Below are 6,210 nucleotides of genomic sequence, written 5' to 3'. Positions count from 1 at the left end.
ACTGGGGTGAGAGGGCAGAGGGTGGGATGGGATTCCCGGGGGAGGCCTGGGAATGGTGCTGGGAGCGCTGGGGGTTGGTCCGGCCAGCCGGGAATGGAATCGTGGAATGGTTTGTGTTGGAAGGGGCCTTAGAGGTCATCAGGTTCCAACCCCCCCCTGCATGGGCAGGGACACCTCCCAGCAGCCCAGGCTGCTCCAAGCCCCATCCAACCTGCCCTTCAACACCCCCAGGGATGGGGCAGCCACAGCTTCCCTGCCCAACCTGGGCCAGGCTCTCACCACCCTCACAACAAAGAATTCCCTCCTCATCTCCAACCTCCATCTCCCTCTTCCAGTTTTCAGCCACCCCCCTCATCCCATCCCTCCCTGCCCTTGTCCCAAGCCCCTCCCCAGTTTTCCTGGAGCTCCTTCAGGCACTGGAAGCTGCTCTAAGGTTTCTGCAGAAGGTCCTGCCTTGTGTGCAGGGCTCAGCTCTGCTCTGGGGTGGTTTGAGCACAGTTGTGCCTAAACCAGACCCTGTGGATCACGTCTTGATGGGGGTTGCAGATCTCGTGGTGGGCAGCAGTGCACTTTGCTCACCTTCTTTGGGTTTGAGGGCCTGTTTTAGATCTTTCACCAAACAAACCCATCAGTTCCTGGGTGTCTGTGTCACACTGCAGTGTTTTGCCACAATGACAAGTCTTCAGTGACTCCTGGAAACCCTCAGCTGAACAGTCCAAGGTTATTTGGACTGTTCAGCTGAGGGTTTCCAGGAGTCACTGAAACAAAGTCTGGAGCACAAACCTCTTCCCACCCTTCCCAGTGCACCTCAGTTTACTCTCTGGCCTCCCAAACATTATTTCCCCTCAGAGCTTTGAGAAGAACCTTCATCCAGAGGAGAGGTTTTCACCTCGTGACCTCATTAAGAAAATCAGGGAGCAGAAGGAGGAGCTGGGGCTTATCATCGACCTGACCTACACCACACGCTACTACGGGCCAGAGGTCAGTCCTGGGGGGCAAACCAAGCTCTGGGGGGGCCTGGTGCTGCCACGTGGAAGGTGTTTCTGACACGAAGAGAATTTAGAGAGGGTGAGGAGAGCTCTGGCAGGGGGTTGAGGGGTTGAATTTGGATCCTCTGGCAAGGGGAAGGTCCTTCAGGATGGGGTCTTGGTCATGGATCAAGTGCAGGTCTGGGGTCTTCAGCCTGGATCCTCTTGGTACCAACCTGCACAAGTTGTCATGGAATCATGGGATGCTTTGGGATGGAAGGGACCTTCAAGATCATCCAGTCCCTCCCCCTGCATGGGCAGGGACACCTCCCACCAGCCCAGGCTGCTCCAAGCCCCATCCAACCTGCCCTTCAACACCCCCAGGGATGGGGCAGCCACAGCTTTCCTGCCCAACCTGGGCCAGGCTCTATGCCCCCTCACACCAAAGAATTCCCTCCTTATGTCCAACCTACATCTCCCTCTCCCAGGTTTCATCCATCCCCCTCATCCCATCCCTCCCTGCCCTTGTCCCAAGTCCCTCCCCAGCTTTCCTGGAGCCCCTTCAGGCACTGGAAGCTGCTCTAAGGGCTCCCTGGAGCCTTCTCTTCTCCAGGCTGACCACCCCAACTCTCCCAGCCTGGCTCCAGTTTTGGGATGCCCCAGTTTTTTTATAGTGAAGAGCTTTGGTTGTGATATGAAACATGAAGATAATGGCTTGGAAAAGGTGTTCCATGAGCTTTGTCTTTCCCAGGGAGGAAGGAGCAAAGGCACAAGGGATAAAAATGCCACCAGGTGCTCTGGAATCTTGGTTCTGTGTCATAGAGAAGAAGCAAAGGCGGTGAAGGACAAGTTCTCTTGCCTGTAACTGAAGTTGCTCTGTTTAGTTTAGTTGAGGAGCCTGTCTGCTTCTGGCTCGTTGTGTCTGGTTCTCTAATGGCTGCAAATCCTTGTGATTTTCCTGGAAATCATGGAATTTTTCCTGTAGGAGCTCCCAGACACTCTGTGCTATTCCAAGATCCTGACCATGGGACGAGAGGTCCCCAACAGCCAAACCTTCTCCCAGTTCAAGTGTGTGGTGAAGAAGTTCTTGAGAGACAACAAAGACAATGGTAAGTGTGGGCTTCCCTGGCTTTCCTGATGGTGGGAATTGCTTTTCCTGGCATGGGAATGGCAAGGAGGCCTGCAGTGAGGTTGTCCAAGGAACCAGGGATCAGAGCCAAATCCCAGATGGAATTATATCTTGTAGGGATGCAAAGTAGAAGAAAAGCTTCTATGGGTGTGTTTGGGGAAAAAAAAGACAATCAAGGAAAATGTGGGACCTCTCCTGAAGGGAACAAGGGACCCAGCTGTACAGGAGTGTGAGCAGGCTGAGGTTCTCAAGGACTTCTTTGCATCAGTCTTCACTGGGAAGTGCTCCAGCCTCATCCCAAGAGACCACAGCAGGTGAAAGCAGGGACTGGGAGAATGAAGCACCTCCCACTGCAGAACAGGTTCATGAGCATCTAAGGAACTTGAAAGTGTACAAGTCTGTAGGAGCTGATGGGTCCATCCACAGGTCCTAAGGGAGCCTGTGTCCATCATTCTTGAGAGGCCATGGTGATCTTGGGAGGTTCTTGCTGGTTGGAAACAAAGTCACACAGCCCCTGTTTCTAAAAAGTGGGAAGAGGAAAATCTGGGGAGCTCCAGACCAGTCAGTCTGACCTGTGTGCCCTGCAAGGCTTTGGACAAGGGCAGGGAGCTTGGAGAAGAGAAGGTTCCAGAGAGACCTTAGAGCACCTGAAGGGGCTCCAGGAAAGCTGGGGAGGAACTTGGGACAAGGGCAGGGAGGGATGGGATGAGGAGGATGGATGGAAACTGGGAGAGGGAGATGGGGCTTGGACATGAGGAGGGAATTCTTTGGTGTGAGGGTGGTGAGAGCCTGGCCCAGGTTGCCCAGGGAAGCTGTGGCTGCCCCATCCCTGGGGGTGTTGAAGGTCTGGTGGGATGGGGCTTGGAGCAGCCTGGGCTGGTGGGAGGTGTCACTGCCCATGCAGGGGGTGGATCTGGATGATCTTGAAGGTCCCTCCCAACCCAAACCATCCCATGATTCATGCTGGATCTCTGATAATTTGCTAACGAGTTGAGCTTTAATTGTGTTTGAGGCTGTAAATACTGGTCCCTGTGGGCAGTGGTGGGAGCAGCAAGGTCTTAGTGCTCAGGAAACCTGTGATGGCTTCTGGAGCTTTTAAATCCATTTATGTGACCATGCAGATGAGCTCATGGAATTAAATGACCTAATGAGCTGTCTTGGTGGTGCTAATTAGTCAAAACCATGGTGATGTTGGGTGGTTGTTTCTATTGCTTCACTCGGGTGTCACTGCTGGGGGGTGAGAGCAAAGGGGCTGGTTCTGGAGGAAGAACAATTAAAAAGACCCTGGTAATTGTGTGTTACAGATAAACTCATCGGGGTTCACTGCACACATGGCTTGAACAGGACTGGTTACCTGGTCTGCAGGTGAGTTGGAATGGTTTGGGTTGGAATTTCCTCCAGGGATGGGGACTCCACCACCTCTCTGGGCAGCCTGGGCCAGGCCCTGACACCCCTTGCCAGGAAGGAATTGTTCCCAAGATCCAACCTAAACGCCCCTGGGCAACTTGAGGCCGTTCCCTCTTGTCCCATCACTTGTTCCTGGGGAGCAGAGCCCGACCCCCCTGGCTCCAACCTCCTCTCAGGCAGTTGCAGAGCAGAAGGTCTCCCCTCAGCCTCCTTCTCTTCAGCCTGGACACCCCCAGCTCCCTCAGCTGCTCCTCACAAGTTCTCCAGCCCCTTCTCCTTGGGGCTCCAGGCCCTTCTCCTTCCCCACCCTGTGCTCCAGGTCCTTGTGAGGAGACACTTTTGATCCCCAATCTCACCAGGTTCCTTTCTGACATGTAACCAGGAGCTCTACAAAAATTCCCCAGTTACTCTTCTTTTTTGATTCATCACTGACCTCTCAACGTTTCCATATTGAATTTCTTTTTTATTGATGATTTAATTTCATTAATTAGAGCTTTCTCCCTTATCTCCTCAGGTACCTGATTGATGTTGAGGGCATGGAGCCCAACACAGCCATCGAGTGTATGTATGAGAACCTTCTTCTTCAGATCCAAAATGTTCCTCTTGGGCTTGTGTTTTAGATGGTCAGAAGGTCTGGGCTGCTCCAGGGAGGTAACTGGGTTGTAGCTCCATGTGTTCCCCTGCTGTGTGGAACAGGAGCTGGAGGAGAGGAGGCTCTGGAGGCTCTTTGAGGGAATTGGAAGGAAGGGATTTAAGTTTATGGTCCAGCTAAGGGGGAGATCTGAGGGGTTACTGAGGAGCTCCTCCTCCTGTCTTGGCTGCTCACAGGCCGTGGTATGAAGGGTGATAATCCTGAGTGGAATCACAGAATTAGTGAGGCTGGAAAACCCTCTGACATCATCAGGTCCAGCCCATGACCTGACACCACCACATCTCCAGACCATGGCACTAAGCTCCACATCCAGCCTTTCCTTAAACACCTCCAGGGCTGGTGCCTCCACCACTTCCCTGGGAAGTCCTTTCTAATGTCTGATCACACTGGAAGTGTTGGTTCAATTAAATTAATGAAATTAAATGACTTAAAAAGGGGTTCACACTCTTGGAAGGGTCCCAGTGCCCTGTGGACAGGGTGTTGTTCTGACCCAGCCCTGTCTGTCTCTAGTGTTCAACAGAGCTCGAGGACATCCCATAGAGAGAACCAACTACATCCAGGATCTCCAGATGAGATCTGTGAAAAAGTAAGTGTGTGACCTCAGGGTGGACCTCCCATCCAGCAGCAGCCCCTGAGGGTGGGCAGGAAGGGCAAGGAGGAAGGTGGGTGTTGGAAAACCTGGATGGAAAGCTCTGCACATCCCATAAACCCTTGTGGGGTTTATTTTGGGATGGGGTGGGGGGGTGTTTGGTTTTTTAGGTGTGAAGAGCTGTTGTGGTCACAGGCATCACTGACCTTCAGGATTCTTTTGTAGGAGCTGTGGAATAAATAAATTGGGCTCAGGCCCCTTCAGGGAAAAAGCTGGTGCTGCTGTGGGCCCTCCAAGGCAGGTGGTGAAACATCATCTCCAGTGTGTGGAGCAGCCCCCCATGGTGCTGCACAGGTGGGTTCCTGCTCCCTGATCCCCCCCCAGGTGGGTTCCTGCTCCCTGATCCCCCCCCCCAGGTGGGTTCCTGCCCCCTGATCCCCCCCAGGCCCCATGGTGCTGCACAGGTGGGTTCCTGCTCCCTGATCCCCCCCCAGGTGGGTTCCTGCTCCCTGATCCCCCCCCCCAGGTGGGTTCCTGATCCCTGATCCCCCCCCAGGTGGGTTCCTGCTCCCTATCCCTGTCCTCACCCTGCAGCTGAGTAGGTGGAGCAAAGAATGAAGCTTCAACTTGGAATTTTAGAAGCCCCAGCTTAGAGAAGAGTGGGGAAGAGCAGCTGGAAAGTGTCCAGGGGGAAAAGGACCTGGGGGTGCTGGTCACAGCAGCTGAACATGAGCCAGTGTGTGCCCAGGTGGCCGGGAAGGCCACCAGCACCCTGGCTTGTGTCAGCAGCAGTGTGGCCAGCAGGACCAGGGGTCAGCACTGGTGAAGCCACACCTTGAATCCTGGGGTCAGTTTTGGGTCAGAAGAAGGACACTGAGGGGCTGGAGGGTGTCCAGAGAAGAGCAAAGGAGCTGGGGAAGGGGCTGGAGCCCAGAGAGAAGGGTCTGGAGAACTTGTGAGGAGCTGGGGGTGTCCAGGCTGGAGAGAAGGAGGCTGAGGGGAGACCTTCTGCTCTGCAACTGCCTGAGAGGAGGTTGGAGCCAGGGGGGTCGGGCTCTGCTCCCCAGGAACAAGTGATGGGACAAGAGGAACGGCCTCAAGTTGCCCAGGGGAGGTTTAGGTTGGATCTTGGGAACAATTTCCCCATGGAAAGGGTTGTCAGGCCCTGGCCCAGGCTGCCCAGGGCAAGGGGGGGTCCCCATCCCTGGAGACATTACACACACAGAAGTGGCACTTCAGGACATGCCCTGATGTGCAGCGGCCTGGGGGGTTTCTCTGGGGTTGATGGTTGGACTTGGTGATCTTCGAGGTTTTGTCCAAGGCTGCTGCTTCTGCGGCTCCTCCCTGAGCCCCCTCTGCCCTCCCAGGGCTACCGCACGGGCTACACCTACCGCTACCCCCTGGTGCAAGAGAAGAGCAAGCCCAAGAGCGACGTGCTGATCCCGGCCACCGGCACCGCCTTAGT

The sequence above is a fragment of the Chaetura pelagica genome, unplaced genomic scaffold (genome assembly GCF_000747805.2).
Source record: "Chaetura pelagica isolate M959 unplaced genomic scaffold, ChaPel_1.0 scaffold528, whole genome shotgun sequence".
In the NCBI taxonomy this organism is placed as follows: domain Eukaryota; kingdom Metazoa; phylum Chordata; class Aves; order Apodiformes; family Apodidae; genus Chaetura; species Chaetura pelagica.
This window is presented reverse-complemented; position numbering follows the sequence as displayed.